We start from the raw sequence: 19,194 nt of genomic DNA, 5'->3' as shown, positions 1-19,194 counted from the left end.
CAAGTGTTGGCTAGTGGCTTTGAAACTGTTTGACAAGGCAAATGTCATGACCAATTCACTCTTTCTGACCCCACAAGCTGTCCTCCATCTTCACCTTTGACCTCTCATACATTACCTTTGATGAAAACTTCAGACGAGCATTTCTACGGCAATGAGGTTTGACCAGGACTCATGAAATATTCATTGTCTTCATTTAATGCCACACACAAAACACACATCTGGAAAAATCAAACCATTATTAAAAACCAAATAACAGCTCAACACACAGGTCTGCTCCTCAAAATCAACATGAAATGCTATTTGCAGCACATGCAATACATTATTTAATATGATAACTGTGGAGACAGAGTTGACTTTTTCCATCAGGAATTGTTTGGATGATAGTGTGTTTCTCATGGAAATTGGAAGGTCGTCCTGTCCCAATGCTAATGCATTCATTCATTCATTCATTTTTTATGTCTTTAATGCATTAATCTTATATTAAATGAATGCATTAACTTGTGACAAGAATGGAAAAGACTGCATTACCTACACAATGATTAGCTAATTTGATGAGGACAAGACCAGTCCTTATAAAAATGGTATTTTCTTTAAATTAGGAATCATGCACAATAAAGCAAGGCATTGCACATGAACACTTTAATAAATAGATATCAGCACAGTTCCATCATGGCAAGTTTTCTAAAAAGTTATGATGCATTATGAAATTAAATATGCACCGTTTAGAACAGATTTGAAGAACACAAATCTAAATGCAGTTTAAAGCCAGACTCGCAATTCCTCTTTAATTCTTTCTGACATATTATAAAGGTTTTTATAGAGGGGATTTTAGATTGCTTTATTATCACTCCATAAATCAGAAAATACAACCAGAAAAATATACAAGCCTTAATGTATAATGCATTATAAATGTACCTTTAATGCATGAATTATGCCTTTTAATGCACCTTAGAATGCATTGTCTCATGAATAATTGGAACATCAGTTATAACACATTATAATACTCACTATTTATTGTGCATAATGCATTAAAACACATGACAAACTAACCTTCAGATAATTTAATGCATTTTAACTTTGGTTACAATTATTTACAAAAAAAAAAAAATAGAATGCATTACCATGTACATTATGAAAATGTTTATAATTCATTATAATTCAGTAAAAACCTGCTAAAAAGTGCTGCTGAAATGGAGAAAATAAAGTGCAATAAAAATAAAAACTTAAACACTTGTATTTCAGATATTTTCTTTCTACAAATCTGAAAAATGTTTTAAGGAAACAAGAGAGCACAAAAGTTAACCAGTGCATAAAAAAACAATGTTTCTTTGTGGCCTTTTTGATTTCATCTTGAGAACGCCTGCACATGATTTTTGTCTCTAATATCACATTTTCAATAGACTAAATCTAAATTGTGGCACATTAGCATCAGTTTCAGGCTGTTTTATACACAGATCGCTGGCTTATCGGTCACTATCAATAGAGTAATGCTAATGGTTTGCTTAGGAAAGATATGTGGGCCATTTAGCATTAGTGCAGTTAGATAATGTGTCTAGAAATCAGCTAAGAGAAAAGCTGCAGAGCATAATCAGCGTTCTTCCTCAATACCACTGCATTTAATCCCAGTTCAGAGAGCATGTACTGATTTCCTGAGTAATTAAAATGTGTAAAAGCTCATTTAGCTTTACTTCTCTCTCTCCGCTGACAGTGTCGGTCGTGGCCTGGGATTTAAAAGGGAATTTGACAGAAAAGCTTCATGCCTTGCTCTGTATTCTGAGATTAAGCCGTTATACTTTTCTTTTCTTCCAAGGTTCAGAGTCGCACCATGAATTCACCGTCCTTTGGCAGAGTTTTATTTATTCCTCAAAGAAGTGAAGAAAAACACAATTCTGTAAGGAATAAAAGCAATTAATGACCGAGATGAAAGAACCCTGCTATCCAAAACCTTCACATTATGAGAGTCATTACAAAGGGACGTTTAAAATTGTTAACTAGTGAAATATTTCTTTAAAATCTAAATCTGGTGCCCTGCTGTGACTGATAAATAATCGTCCACCATTAAAGTTGGTTGAACGGCTGCTGAAACTAAGTACGACTTAAATCTTGCTAATTTAAGTACGCAGCATGAAAGCAAAGGCAAGATGGTGACATATTTTGTGGCGCATAATTACTTCTTCTAATGATAAAGCTATAGGTTTGTTGGGGGAAGTTGGAACAGAAGTTGTTTTAGCTCTAATGGTTTTGACGTGTAGAGCGTGACGGGAACATTCAGCATGCGTTCGGAGCGACACGAGCCATTAATGTACAGAACGGCTCATGTGGGGAATTAAATTGGCTTGATAATGTAGCATTAGGCTTTTTCTTAGGTATTGTGAACACCGTTGGTGGCTATGTCACATACAGTGATACAGAAAACGAGAAGAGATCCAAGTGCAGGTATGAGTCTTTATTAAAGGGCAAATCCAAAAGGGTAAACAGTCCAGGCAGGGTCAAAACCAGAATATCCAAAAACATAACAAAAACAAGAACACAGGGCAAGAGCAGACTCAGGAAAAAAGACAAGGACTCCGTGACACAGACTCAGACAGACCGGGTATAAATACACAGAAGGATAATGGGGGAACTGGAGACAGGTGGGGAACAATCAATTAACTAAAACAAGGAGGAAGGTGACCAAATAAGGGAACAGGAAGTGATAAGGTGACAGACACCGAGGGAACAGAGGACACCTAGTGGAAACCCAGGGAACACAACCCAGACACTGTGACAGGCTAGTTTTTGGGGGCAAGATGTAGATGAGTTTGTTTCTTCATCGGATGAGATTTTTAGAAATGCAGCATTGCAACGTATGAAATTCAGCATGTGTCTTAATGATGGAGCGGTGTGGATTACTTCAGGATTATTGTCAGCTGTTTGGACTCCCAGTTTTGACGGCACCCATTCACTGCAGAGGAAAGATAGTGATGCAATGAAGAAACAAATATTTGATGGGCTGATGGCGAGGAAATTATCAGCAAATTGTATTTTTGAGTGAACTGTTCCTTTAAGGATGATTGACATGCCACTGTTCAATGCTTTAGGAAACTCATTTTGTGTGTGGTTACATATGCCATCATACTCTACCTGTATGTTTGGTTTTAGTGAGACGTGGTTTAATTTAATCCCTAAATGAAATCCAATTTACAGTGATTGTGTCTTTACCACAGAATATGGAAATTGCCAACAGAGCAGGTCAATCAAAAACCCCGAAGCACCTTCAGGACTGGCAGCCGAGCTGAAATGTTGATGGATCCGTCTGCCTGCTCTCTCGTGCTGTGACTGATGAACACAGCATGCGCTCTTTGGCAAAAGCGCCTCTTTATCTGCTCGATTGCACACTCAAATGTACAGTGGGACTGACCCACGCTCTCAGAGAAGCCACGCTATGCCTTTCTTCTTCTCTGTAATGTAGCTTTCTGTGAGTTTGTTTGGTGCAAGCATTAGATTGGTGGTGTACATCTTAAGTGTGGTTGTGATTTATAGAGTCTTATCATGGAAAACAGAGTTATTTTATTTAGTTCTTTTGATATTATTTAGGTATAGACAAGACCACTTAGGGAAATTGATGTCAAAGCTTGCACATGACACCTGTTGAGATGTGCATAGTCCACATTCAAATGAATCAAGTTCGAACATTGCCAATGAATTATAGTGAGTTTGACTTTTTAAATGTGCACAATACAAGATAAGCTGAAATGAACTTAAGTTTAGTTCATGTAAATCAACATACCGATGCAGTAAATCAGTTTATTTATGCATTTAGGTTTATTTATTTATTTATTTTGTGAATTTGTTCTGTATTTAGTGAGCCATTAATTAATTGTATTATTTGCATTTATTAGCAATATTTTTTTATTAAAAATGTATTATTCTTTATTTTATCATTTATATATTGATAACCATTTACATCACACTGACTTAATTGTTCTGATAAATGAGAATTTCTTTTTTTTTTACATATTACATTTGTTATTCTTAATATGAGTAATATAACATATATTTAATTTATTCACTTACTGAGGCATTAATGCATTTTATTTATGCATTAACTGTATGTTAATAATCTGATTTCTTTATTTTAATTTTATTTTTCTAGTTTATTTAAAAAAAAATTAATTGTATTTCTGTCTAATAATTAATTAAATAATTTATATTTAACAATAATTGCATTACATATGTTATTTTGTATTACATATAGTTTTTTACAGTAAGTAATTATTATTATTATTATTTTTTTTTTTTTTAAGACTGAAAAGCACTTTTTTTTAATGAGGCGATATCATATTAAATATATATATAAAAAAGGCTGTCATATTTTTACCAGGTCATTTTATTCACTGGCCTCTAGTCACCCATTATTTTATAAAAGTATTTGTTGAGTAAAGTACTTTTTTCTTTATATCTGGTTGCTGCAGATCCAGCTCTGATTAGAGCCTCATAGTCTGATTTCTCCCTCTCAAACGTGACATTTTCACATCAGTCACCCACTTGATTTTAGTCATAAAATGATATTTCTACATAGATGAGTTCTCTCAAAGCCTTGTTCAATTCAGCAGCTACAGAAAAGCAATTAAATTAAGGTGAGTATATCAGCACACCGAGTGGAGAATCAAAGGAGAATTGAAAGTGCGGATTGAATTGTAGTGCATCTCCTGAATTTGAATAGATGTGAAGAGAAACTGAGTCTCTTTCTTCATGAAGTGGAGCTCATTTAGTGCAGATATCATGTTGTTCTGTCTGCAGTTACCCAGAGGAGGACAACAGAGAGACAGAGAGAGCGATACAGAGCGACTGAGCGCGGTTTGGTCTCTAGATCAGACTGACAATAGAGAAGCTCCACACGGAGCCAGAAGAACTCTGACTGACATCATTGTTTAGCGTCTCTCGTCCAGACTGACCTTCATCTTCATGAAAAGACCTCGAAACCCCCTCTGGCAGCGCTCCAGACGTAACACACAGCCCGTGATCCTGTCTAAGAGTCATTGAGTTCAAGTTCACAATCAGGTTCTGTCCTCATCTGTAAGTCGCTTTTGATAAAAGCGTCCGCTAAATGAATAAATGACCAATTTATGCATCCAGTATTCATTTCTATAAAACAACAAAATCTAACGTACCACAAAATTTTGAGCAACACTTTGTCTAATGCACTATATTTCATATCTTCTTGTGTGAGGAACAGACTGAAATTTGCATTATTGCTCACAAAGATTCATACCCATTCAGATGCAACAATGATAACAGAATTTGCATGAACTGCTGTATATTTAACTAATTAAAGCAAAAACAACACTGCGAATACATTAAAGGAATAGTTCACCCAAAAATGACAATTTGCTGATATTATACTCCCCCCTCAGGCCACTAGATGTAGATGAGTTTGTTTCTTCATCAGATTTGGAGAAATGTTGCATTGCATCAGTGTCTCATAAACGGATGCTCTGCAGTGAATGGGTGCCGTCAGAATGAGAGTCTAAACAGGTGATAAAAACATCACAATAATCCACAGCACTCCAGTCCAGCAGTAAACTATTGCTTTGATGAACCACTCTTAATCAAATGATGAAGTGTGTTCCAGATCAGATCTGCGGGCTGGTCCTGTAAACAATACTGACTTTTTTCGAATACTAGATCTGAGGGAAAGCGTGTCCTGAAAATCTCCTTTTAGCTTCACGAAACTCTGCTTTCTTATCCTGCTTTGATTGATTTCAGAGGTCAGTTCTGCGAGATATGTGATGAATAATGTGATTTATCATGACAGGCCGGTTGGTTTCGGGCCAGCTGCTGGATGTCTTACGGTAATGCTTTCCATCTACAGTATGCAAATTAGCACGAGGCCGATCTGAGTTCAGCTAAATATTTTCTATTTTTGTTTACAGAGGGAAGCGGAAGGCTTGAGCGTTCATTCTCTCTGTAATCGGCCCACTCTATAACCGCTCAAGTGCTCTCCTGAGGGTCTCCTAAAGCATTTTTTGTAGCTCTGTGTTATCGTCCTCAGTGGAGATGTTGTTTTTTAATTTAATCAGTGCTGAGAACAGCCCAACAGGGACGAATGAGGGGGAAAATACAGCCAGGGCAAGGAGCGTCAGGAATATATGAAGGAGAAAACCACTTTCTGGAAGGATGCAACCTGCAGGGAAGACAGAAAATGCTCTCTCTCTCTCTCTCTCTCTCTCTCTCTCTCTCTCTCTCTCTCTCTCTCTCTCTCTCTCTATCTTGTGCTTTTTCCCAGCATTGTGTTTGCAGCTAATCCCTGCGGCTGGAATCGCTGACAGTTTGAGCCGGTGGAGTTTGAATCTGCGATCCGTTTCAAGCCATTTTAATCCTGCCAGAATATCTGCACCATAATTCAGTCACTTCCTCACTTTCCCTCAACAATCATGTGCTGCGTATTTTTATTAGAGCTATTCAATTCTGGCCAATAGACTCAAATTAGACAGTGTTATACAAATGGTAATGAAGGCCAGTATTAAAATACAAAAAAAATTACAAATGACAAAAAAAAAAAAAACACACAAAAATAAGTCATTTTACAAATGCATTTAGACATCACAACATAATAACAAACAGAATGACAAACATTTTCCCTGAAATTCTGATTATTTGGGGATTTTGAATGCATCGTTTAGTTAAAATGAAAATAAAATAAATGTTTTAAAATATTAAAAGAACTTGAAATGAGTGTTAGATGATTATGTGCTGCATATATATATATACATATATATACATATATAAATTAAGTGTTTTATGGAGAAAACAAACAAAAAAGCACTAACACCAAATTTGGTCGTTTTATAAATGAATTTAAGCATCAAAACATCTCATAGATATTATTATTTAGAGATTTGCTAAGGGTTACTTCTAATAGCCTTTAGAAAATGACTAAAGTTCCACTTTATGTCGTCTTTTTTTTTTTTAAGCTGTACATGTGGAAAGTGCAGTTTGATGACAACATCGCATGTTGTTTACTTGATGTGCTTACGCGCTGATAGCTAAGTTAACAACACAGAGATATTTGAAGCAGTTTTACTCACCGCCTGCGGTTCCAACACACGATCGTGACCCTTTTTCGTTGGGACTGCATTATCCTTAAGAAATAAACGATGTGCAAATCCGTCGTCAAACTGGGCCTTGTTTGTAAAACAAGCATCTTCGAAATGCAGGGAACAAACAAAAACACTTGCACAACTCCGTTGATGCTCTGTAAAAATAAACTCCATCCACTGGTCCCTTAATGCTGTTTCTCTTTTGTTAATCTGTGCAGGGTTGTCTTGCCCTGGCAACCAAAAACACACTCCTTTTGTGACATTTGGCGACGCTCTCGCTCTGATCAGTGAAGTCTGTTGTGCTCTCAGTGCTCTGCTATACGGGAGCGTGCGCTCTTCTGGCAGAAGTGCCTCAGGACCCATATAAGGAAATTCCGCTCCATCTAACGTCACACAGAGCCATACTCGAAAAAAACTTTCCGAAACTTGTGACAAACCGGAAGTAGTATTTTTGGAACAGAAATACTCCTTCGAACGTACAACTTAATTTTTGAAACTTTGTCCATGTTTAGCATGGGAATCAAACTCTTTAACAGTGTAAAAAACTCAGTATGCATGAAATAGCATTTCACCCCCCCCCCACCCTTTAAATTAAAAATAAATGAAAATGTTTTAAAAGATTCATTTGAAGTGAGCATTAGATGATGGTTGCATGCTGCATATTTATATTAGAGATAAATATTAAAATAAGATTAGAAAAATTAAAAAAATAGAAATTAAGTAAGCCAATAAATTAAAATTAACTTTAAACTAATAAACTTTCATGGCAAAAAAAAAAAGATAACAACAACTGTTTTCCTTTTTCACTTGCTCATCAAGTCATTGCAGTTTCAAAATGTTGGAAAACAAGACAACAATATTGAGGAGGAAAAAATTTTTTTTGGCAGAATTGGCAAAAGCATGCATTAACAAACATCACTAAATACTTGAGACAGCTCTGAGACAGTTTTCAACTGAATCATGGTCTTAAACATGCATCGCTCCTCAAAGACACAGAGGTTATGTGAAAACTATTTCTTTAAGCAGTATCTTGTGTTTTTTTGTGGAAAGTCACTATAAACAAATCATCCAGCGCTTCAGCTGCTGCATGACATCTGAATTTTTAATGCATGTTTGCCTCTTGTTCTGGAAATGTGCAGACAATCCATGCATCGGTTTGCAGGCAGCTCATTCATGCGTTTGAGCTCGTCAGGCTCGTTCGGTTTGCAGAACAAAATGTACAGCAGTTTTACTGCAAATAGACACGTGAGCGTCTGCATTATTCAGTCAGAGGACAAACGCTGCACCTTCACACAGATAGAGATATCAAGACTCATGCAACATATGGAAAAAGTCTCTATACACTTATTTATTTATATATACATATAACATATGTGTGAGATAATAGTATGTACTCTTAATGAATAAAATGTCATTTCGAAAGAAAATAAAAATATTTTCCCTAAATTTACACAGTGACCATATTTGTGTGTGTGTAATTTAATTAGAATTTATAAATGATGCATTAAATTCATGAAGAATTACAGTGAAGACATTTATAATGTCACAGAATGCTTTCTTTACAATTTTATTTTAAACTTTAATATTCATCTAAGAATCCTGAAAAAACTACATTAAAACTACATTTAATTCACATAGAAAACAGTTACTTGGAATCGCAATATTTCACAATATTACTGTTTCTATTGTATTTCGAATCAAGTGGCTGTGTGATTTAGCTCTGTTTGTTTTGCAAGAATTTTATTAACATTTTTACATTTTGTAATTTGCATGTACTTTTACTGCTTATTTGAGTTAATGATTTTCTGGAAAAAATGAAATGGGAGAAATACTGTCTTAGAACTAGATGGTGATGAGGTCATGTAAAGCATTTGAAGTGTTAATCGTGAAATAATGGCTTCTGTTTCACTTTGTATTTTGTTGGGAATAGCATGCAGTATGTACTGTAGTGTGCCCTGTGGAGTATACACTAAGTAGTATGCTGGTGTCATCCTAAACATAGTTCTCTTTAGTAATCATCTGCTGCTGATAAGCTTTGATTCTGTATGCCATAGGGTCAAAGGTCACGGACGGCCACATTACAGCAGTTCTGGAGGTTAAGTGTTTCTCTCAAGGGCAGAAAAGTAGAGCATAATAGTTTCAATCTTCTTGATAGCACTGCTATTGTATGGCAGGGTATCATTCCAGGACGTGTCCCATTTCTTTGGTCACTCAGGACAGTCTGAGCCTGTTAGAGATTCATCATCGGACAAGAGAGAGAAATAAGCGGCTCTAAATAACTCTTTAACTCCGTCTGAACTTTGAACGCTTACTAAGCGTCTCTCTGGAATCGCAGACGGTGATGTGATTCTGCCGTCTGCTTTCTTATTAGTCTGTGCAGAACTTCCTCAAGGACCTTCATCAGGACGACCTTATGGGTGTTTCTCACACGCACACATGCAAAACCATTTAGAAATAAATGTGATTATTAGAATATTGTCAAGATGATAATGACTAATTGACTTAAGCAGGTCCTTTATGGTTCTCAGGATCGCAGCAGAATAGATAATGGCTGATATAATAATAATTATTAATATTTAAGTAATGTATTTATATATATGAATTTATATGTATAACTGTGTTTGTGTATTTATACATGCTTTAATTACAGCCTTTCATCTGATGGGATGTCTCTACTAATTTTGCACACATCTAGACTTTGTGAAATATATATATGTGTGTGTGTATATATATACAGTATAGAATACAGTACAGTAAGAAATTATTATTTATGCAAATATAAATAAAAATGTATTATCAGTTTGTTTTTTATGTTTTTAGTGAGAGTACACAATTGTTAAAAGATATATATTCATATATATGTGTGTGTGCAATGCAAAAATGTTGTCATTTAATAATAAATTTAAAAGTGATTAAGTAATAAATAGTAATTTAACAATTTAACAAATCTAAAATGTTATGTTTATTTATTTAGTGTGCATTTTCTTTTTAAATAGTAATTAAATAAAAATAAAATAGCTTTTCCCTGAAATTTTCAATACATGTAAATAATATATAGATTTATTTACTTAACTTTTTTTATTAGTATTTAATCAGATAATAAAAGTGAAATCTGATTTTGCTGACTGTGTGAGAAACCAGCCCAACCTTGTAGCACTGATCAGAAAATGAAGTACGAATGAGTGAAGTTAATCATAAAAATAAGCTTTGCAACAAAAAAAAACCCATCTTCAGTTCTTTTTGAATGCAATTGTGTAAATTCCTTTTCTTGTTGTTCCAGCCCAACACTTCAGTTCACATTTCATGGTTGAAAGGAAAACTCAGAGTTCAGCTCAACCCTGTGACTCTTTTAAACTCTATCTGTAAGAGTAAGACACCCATCACACTGTTAGTCTATAAGAGCAGAATCTGTACCGACGAATGTTGTCTGACGAGACACAACCAGCTAGAGGTGAGACAGCAGTCGCCGTCTGTCGTTTATCTGCAGAGATGTTTAGTATCAGTTCACACAGAGTTCAGGAGGGTTTGTTTTGTGAGTGTGTGTCTGAGTGAGTAAGAGATAAACGTGTCCTTTCAGCCCGGACAGCATCTATTATTCTCCAGCAGCCTTCTGTATGAAGAGCTAACACTGATTCACCATTCAGTGCTGAACATCAGAGCGTGTGAGTGGATGTGAGCGGATGTTTCTGCACCTCTGTGTACGAGCGTTTGCTCTGCATCTGTATGCACGCTAACACACTGCATCATCCTCATCAGTATGTGCATCTCGCCGCCTCTCTATTTCTCTCTCTCTCTCTCAATGCTAATAAGAGCCGCTTGCCGCATTGTCCTCAAATGCTGGTCTGAACCTCTGCGTGAGGTGAGAATCTCCAGGGATCTCACCACAAGGGAATATCACAATCGCAATCTCTCTGATCATGTGTCTTTCATATGTAGCTTTTTAACACTTGTTATTTGGATGTTCGATGTTCAGCTCGGATATTTAAAAAAAAAAGTGCATGCATTCGGACCAGATTTTTTGGACATGCAAAAGACTGAACACTGTTAATTTAGACAGTGTGTGTGTGTGCAATGTTTTTTAATTAATGGATCAGACCAGGGTTCCCCGAGCTGTCAGATGAAGCCCTGTGACTTTCATACATCACTATTGTTTAGATACTTTCATAGTTTTTTACCAAAATTCAGAAGCATGGTTTGCAACTTTGTTTACATGGCATTTATGAATATAATATTTTATAAATGAAAATTCAAAAGAGAAAAAAGAATTAGAGAGAATCAATAAATTATGAATAATTCACTGCCATTGTGTGAATATTTAATGTTATCCATAAAAAAGTAACTGTAGTCTGATTAATTTTAAATGTAATATACTGTATACTCTTTTTGTACTTAATATATATAATGTTATTGACCAATAATAGCTGTATTAGATTTATTTTGGTGCCACATTAGCAATTTGCTCATTTCTGTGATATTTTGCATCATCTTATCAAATCTTTCAAAATATTTTTTTTAATTTTATTTATCATTTAATACTGCTCTTGAAAGTTTTTTTAGCAAATTGTAAAAAAAGAAAAAAATCTAGAAGAAAATGTTATACTGTATATTATAAGTTTGTGATGCCTACATTCACTTTTAGTTTTTAGTGTTATATTTTATTCATTTAGATAAAATGACATAAATAAACATTTTATTTTTATATATATATTATATAAGTATATTTTCATATTGGCCATTTATCGGTTATCGTGTAAAACTGGCTTATTTCAGTTTATTAGCCAGCATTTTAATATCTTATAATAAAAATATGCAGCACATGATTTAGATTATTGTCCATCCTTTTACGCTCACTTCAAGTTAATCTTTAAAAAAAAATAATAATAATACTTAATATCTTTAGCATCTTTTTAGTAGCTTTAGCAAATCTGAAAATAAAACATTGATAAAAAAAAATAATACAAGTATACGTTTCCCACACTGTATGTTATTATGTTGTTACCTGATCGGCCTCCTCTAATCCTGATCCGTGTCTCCTCTCGTGAGTACAGTTTGAAACAATGTTGAGATCTAGTTGAGACTTGGGTGTTTTTCTGAGGAGAAACCTCTAAGACATAAGACACTTCCACAAAGTCTCCGTTTGATCTCATTATTGTCAATGAGAAACCATTGAGATTGTAAGGAGTCATGATGGAGTTCTCACTTATGTCTCAACTCAATGTTTTTCCCCTAAATATTTAGTCTCCAGATTCAAATGAGTCAGTAGTTCTTAACTGTTTCTCCTTTGATTCCCTTTCTCCTTTAAGAGATGTAAAAACAATCATTTTTATGAAATAAATGAGAATTTGATGAGAAATATTTGAGATCCCTTACTTTTGATTACAGTTTTTGGCATCTTGATAAATCTGAGCACATTTTGAGACGTTACCGATTCTTCTGTATCACATGGTACGAGTTATTATTCCACAGACTTCAAAAGTGTAATGTATGATATTCTGGAGAGCCGAGCGCTAAGTAGCCATTAGCTCTTGGATGAACCCGATGCTGAGATTCAGCACTTCTTTCACGACTCTAAATAAACTGAACTTCCCACTGCAATCATCACGGGTGGCTTCAAGACATCTCAAGACTGACAGGCTGGAAATGGGATTTCGCTGGAGAGCAGATGAATCTCTAAATGGGGAAGACAGGAGGGATATCTGACCGTTTACCCCATAAAGATTTCACTTGACAACCCTTCAACCTCCACCCACTGCTGCAGTATCTGTGTGTGTGTGCGTGTGTGTGTGTGTGTGTGTGTGAGTAAATCAGGTGTCAGTCTGGCTTGTTATAGTGTAGTTTGGTGTCTTGTGCAGGTAAAAAGTGGGTGAGTGTGAATTAGACAGATGTGATGTGCCACGGTCCAGTCACCCAATTCAAGACAGCAAAGGAATGAATATCAGTGGAAATAGTGTAAAAATATTCCCACATTTATTCCCAGATGGTACATTTTTTATTGGGAGCAAAACACAGCTTGTCGTAAATAATGTGCCTCGGGACAGACAGAGTATTGACAGTCTTTTGTGTTTAGTGCATGTGATTCGCTGTGTGTTTTGAGATCGGATGCTTTTGATTTGTCATCTGCTCGAGAGCCTTATTCACATGAGACTGATTTCTCTCTGACAAATTAGATTTTCACAGATGTGATACTTTGTGATCTGAATCAAACACGTTTGTATATTTCTCATGCAGTCTCTGTGAAAGTGCGGATGACCTGTTTTCTGCTCTTTGAGAAATCTGATCTCATCCAGAAAGGAATGACTTTGATTGCAGTATATTATATTTTAATGTACCGGAGAAAATATTTACAGCAATAATTTGATCTGGTTTAAAAGAGTTAAGAGCTTTTACCCAAAATTGGATTAAAAATGTAAAAGATCATGGACACCAGTCGCTGAACTAAAATGTGGGGTCAGGGTTGTTTTAGTTAACTAAAACTAAATCCGTTAAAAAATATTATTACTTGAAAAAAAAAATATATATATATATTTTGCATTCGGAAGGAAAACAAAATTGTATTTGTGTTGTACAACTGTAAATGTGAATTTATTTTTATCTTTTTTTTTCAGTCATTATTTTACCAGACTGCCAAAAGATTTAATATTTTTTATAAATGTGTTTTTTATTAAAAACGATCAAATATTTTACATTTTAAATTATAACTGTGACACTTAAAATCTATATATTTATAAAATAAATAAAATGAAATTATATATTTTTAAATATAAAAATATTTTTTTTTTTTTTTTAGAACAGAAATATTTTAGAATTATTTGAACAGACAAGCAAAATCTATATTTTTTATAAAATATTTTATTTGAAAAAAAAAATATATATATATTGTATACTGCACATTATACAGTAACTAGTAAGTGTTCCATTATGAAAATAACCACACAATATTTTTAAAGAAATTGCAGATATTGTGCAGTATATCCCAAAGCATGAAACATGATAATCAGAAATGTTATGCTGTTCTGGTGCAAGTGAGGCAGAACCTTCACAATTTTCTAAAATTGTCCCAATTTGTTGATGTTTGCTGGCGAAGCAGGACTCGTTTGCTCTGCTCCTATCGCTGTTAGTCTCTGCAAAGAATGTGCTCATGAATAATTTAGAGGTCCTTCACAAAGGGGACTCAAACTGGGTCTTTCTTTAGAGACGAGACTGATGGACCTTGACATTATGTAATTGTAGAATATATTGTATCTGTTTCTTAAAATGCAGTAATGCAGGAACATTCTTATGATGATGTATGGTTCTTCATTGAGAAGATACAGTAGCTGTTTAGGGTTTTTTCACCCTAAGAAATATCTGAAAGTATAGTATTTAAATATAATACATCTAAAATATTTAAATATAATAAATCTAAAAAAAATATTTATTTATTTTCTTTCCAGCTCAGGTGATTGACTGACCAATTAAGTGCCCTTTTAATGCATTTCCAATTATAACTGTTTATTTTTTATTTTTTTATTGATCTATTTATTTTGAAACTGTAAATGTTATAAGCAGGTGTTTAGACTAGGAATAAAGAAAACAAATTAGACTTGCAAAAATATATGTATCCTGCTCACTGCTATGGCTTGCAAATATATATATATTTTTTAATATAGTGTCTTGTTAAAATATTGTGTTCTGTAATTGTTAGATAATTAACAATTATGATATTTTAATTATAGAATATTATACAAATATTTAATTAATACATATTTAATTTTATCATTTATCTAATAATTTATTTAGAGCTCAGGAGGTTTACTAATTGAATTAAATGTTAATTTAATATAAAAACAAATTATGGTATATAACCATATCCCTTTCACAACTTTTGACTGTGTTTTATTTTTTTTTTATTATTATTTCTTTTTAAATTGTCTTTTAGTGGGGTTTTTTTTTTTGGGGGGGGGGGGGGGGGGGTAAATTATGTCTTGTATTTTAAAAACACATTTTTTTTTTTTTTTTTTTTTTACTTCTTGTAATGCATCATAAAACTGACTGTCGAAAGGCCGGAAATACATTTTATTTTCATTATTTTAGGCATTGCATGAATGAAACACTTAATTATGAACTATTACATAAACTAAAACAAATTTTAAAAACATTACCTGAAATAAAATAAACATTAACTGAAATAAAACAATGCAACAATAATTAAAACTAAAACAAAAATAACTATTTAAAAATAAAATAATGACAAAGAGGACACTTGCTTAAAATAAATAAATACAAAGCACGCACACACACACACATATGACTACACTGTTAACTAAAATTTAAATTCAAACAACAAATAAAAATAAAAACTTTACATTTAAAAATGATAAAAACTACAATAGTATCTATATGATGCTAAAATAAAGCTGTCAAATGAAGGATGGGATTCAGAGGATGGAGACTGAAATAAACATGGTTTCCTCATCATGCCAAGTCATTTTTATCACTTCATTTTCATTTACACTGATATTTTCTTGTTATTTTCCCAAGCTTATCTTCAAAGGGGCGCATTTTGACCCCAGACGCTCTCTATGAAGATGAAAAAGACAGCGTGAAGACATGCTGTCTTGTAAATCAAAGAATTGAGCTATTTATAAGAGCGTTAGTTTCTCGGGAGTCGATCTCGTCTGACTGTACTGTGTGTGTTTCTGAGACAGAGCCCAGCAGCGCTGAATAATTTACAATATTTGTTTTTGCATAGTCATGCTTCGGATGAGAGCGTGGTTATGTTTCTTCACCTTATCTCACTAAACAAATGCCTGTAAGAACTTGTACCTACTTTCTTTTGCACTTTGATTAGGTTTTTGCTCCGTTGTGAAATAATGTAACTGCTGCTCATTCTTTCTTTGTCATATTGTGGTGTTTTCCGTCTTGTATTTTAAGTTATGTGTTTAGTACTTTGTATATTGCAACTCCCCAAATGACTGTGGTTGGCGAGTTGTAATATCTGGAGAGAGCAAACCAAATGCATTCCCATTTATTTCAATGGCAGTTGCTTGGCTGGCGAATGCATCGCTGGAATTATCCAAAGCCATCATTGCACCAGCCAAGCAACTGCCATTGAAATGCATGAGAATATCACAAAAGTGTTCCTTCTTTAAAGGAATAGTTCACCCCAAAATGAACAATTTAATAGTAATCCAAGTAATCCACACCACTCCAGTCAATCAATTTACATCATGTGAAGTGAAAAGCTGTTTGTAAGAAACAAATCCATCAAGATCATTTAATTTCAAACCATTAGTCCTCTATCCATAATATTGCTTTAAAGTCGTCAGATCTGAATCAGGAGAGAAATCTGCACAGATCTCTAAACGAATAAATGGCTTGATTTTGATGCGAATCAACAGTAGACTGACTTTTTTTTTAACTGGAAGAAGTGTTTTTGTGGATTATGCACTCATATTTTAGTGAGAAGCCACGGTTTGAATTTAAAAATGGCTTAATGATGGATTTTTTTCTTACAAACACTCAGCTTTCGGCTTCACAAGACATTGCCTGATGGACTTGAGTGGTGTTTATCAGCTGTTCGGACTCTCATTCTGACGGCACCCATTCACTGCAGTGTTTTGATGAAGAAACAAACTCATCTACATCTTGGATGGCCTGAGGGTGAGAAAAGGCAAACTATTCCTTAAAACGCTCAAGTGTATGACCTAGGTATCATTGTAGACATGTAACCGTTGTCCATTATTGTTTATAATAATTACGTTTTTCACAGACTGAATGTTCAGAGTATGAATATTTTCTTCATACTGTACCTGCAATGCCCACTGCATTTCCAATAATATGCAATATTCAGCATGAAATAATTGATTTCACAATGCAATGCATGTGGCTTGACTCTCCATTTCCAGAGTGACAAGTAAAGTCATATTAGCCATAATGTTTAACACGTTTTTTCATTATTTAATATAGGACGCCAAGAGTTTTAACACAAAACGGCAATCAAAATCCACAATAACGGATTTTATATCTGACATAACTGAAAGTCTCTTGTAGAGACTTCATATGACAGCAATGTGGCACAATACTGCGGCTAATGATGCATGAAATCTGGGAATGATGGTAGTTTGCATCAATGTGGCCTATTTATTTTTTTATTTGGCTGGGTTTTGATTTTGTGTCAGTTTAGTGCCACAGTAATGAGCTGAATCATCTTTAGTTAGTTCACATGGACTGACATATAAAGTGCAGCATCTGATAATGTAATCTACTCGATTATGAGCTATATTTTAATTTTATTATATATTTTAGATTGGAGCACAGCTTTCATTTTCAAAAGCGTTGTGTACGAAATATTTAGCTCTGAGGAAAACCAACTGGCTTATGAAATAACGCTCCCATCTTTATTGCATTGTTGCTTTTTGGTGACAAGAGTAATTGATCAAAGCCAGAATTATAATCGCTGTATTCAGGGACAGAGAGGCTCTCCGTTCGCTTTCATTCGATTTGAGCGAGCGGATCGTATCAGTTCGTTTATTGAATCTGCTGCTGAATTCATTTGGTTCAGACCTCGACACAATAAATCCCAGATGATATCCCTGGGGGAAATGTTTTAGGGATATTTAATCAGGACAGGAACAGAATTAATTTCAGGTGACCTCCGGGAAGCTTTGCCTGAACTCAGTTTAAGTGTTTCTCAAATGATTGTCAATGGAGAATCGCTATTCGACAAACATTTAGTCCGGAAGATTGTTCACTCCTGTTCGGCTTTGGAAGGTTTATCTTAGACTGAATCTGAAATGGCTTCACTTTTGCTCAAATGTAGAAGTCCTAACCCTAATTATTTGTGCTAAAGATCATGTGATTCTTTGAGGAGAGCAGCTATTACTTTCATTTGTTCAACACTGAACAATGCAAACACTGAACATCCAGTCAGTCGTTACTCTCTTGGTTGTGGCATTATGTTCTGACTAATTTTCTGTGAAGATTAATTTCATCCTTTCGAGTTTCTTAAAAATGATTGTGAAGGAATATGGCGGTTCTGATTCGAGCTGTCTGTCGTCTGCTTTCAGAAAGACACAAAGCGCTGGGAGGATCTTGCTGTTTCTCTCGTGATGCTGAGCATGTAAAGATCCGGACTGAGGTGAGAAGACTTTTATTAAAAGTGGTTCTCCACTGGTTTTTGCTAAAGGGCTCAGATTGTACAGTACAGCTAGTGCTGAATTAACATTAAGAGACATATATTGTTTTGATATTGGTTGATTATTATAGATTTATATTAGATATTTTAATATAATATTTATATAACATGATATATTTATTATAAAAACACTGAATGTGTTATTGTTTAAATGTTGTGTTTGTATTTTTTTATTATTATTAAATTAAACAAGTGATTAATTCAAATAAATTATATGTATTTATAATAATTCTAAATGTTTATTATGAAAACATTGTATATGCTATTATTGAAATATATTATTTGTTGGTTTAATTTACTGAAATTTCATATACGGTTAAAATAAATTATTGTTTAAATCTTATATATTTATAATAATTCTAATTATTTATTATAAAAAAACATTGCATATACTTTTATTGAAATTTCTTATTTGTAGCTTATTGAAATTTCATATACAGTTAAAATAGATTAATGTTTAAAATATTGTTTATTTATAATATATATATATATATATATATATATATATATATATATATATATATATATATATATATATATATACACACACACAAATTATTAAATTAATTATTTAAATGTATTATTTGTAATGTATCTCTTGTATTATTTGTAATTATTTATGATTAAATTAAATGTATTAATCAAAATGGTTATTAAATAATTGTTTAAAATGGGTATATATTGAGATGTATTATTTTAGGGTATCGAAGTGTAGTATTTAATTCAAAATCATAAATGAATTAAAAAAAGGAAATATTGTTTATACATATACAATTTGTTTATATTATATATTTAAAATAATTTCATATTTATTATAATTTTAAAGGCAATAATTCAACTTAAAATTCATGTAATATAAGTTGATTCCTATTTTCCTGTTCCATTTATTTATTAATATTAGCTGCTTAATTTTTAATTACTATAACCGGCAACTAA

At 33.5% G+C, this 19,194-nt stretch overlaps 1 protein-coding gene across 2 annotated transcripts in view; it reads left to right on the top strand.

Moving 5' to 3' along the window:
- Positions 1–19,194, top strand: part of LOC127944922 (disks large-associated protein 4) — a 108,184-nt gene that overhangs the window by 11,439 nt on the left and 77,551 nt on the right. Inside the window, exon 2 of one of the 2 annotated variants that reach the window (XM_052541341.1) lies at positions 18,131–18,201. The exons of the other annotated variant lie outside the window; for it this stretch is intronic. The gene's annotated coding sequence lies outside the window, so the exon portion shown is untranslated. The remainder of the gene's footprint in view (positions 1–18,130; positions 18,202–19,194) is intronic. 2 annotated transcript variants of the gene reach the window in all.

Source organism: Carassius gibelio, chromosome A23 (assembly GCF_023724105.1).
Source record: "Carassius gibelio isolate Cgi1373 ecotype wild population from Czech Republic chromosome A23, carGib1.2-hapl.c, whole genome shotgun sequence".
NCBI classification, from domain to species: domain Eukaryota; kingdom Metazoa; phylum Chordata; class Actinopteri; order Cypriniformes; family Cyprinidae; genus Carassius; species Carassius gibelio.
The sequence above is the reverse complement of the archived record's forward strand: the minus strand, read 5'-3'. Positions and strand labels throughout refer to the sequence as shown.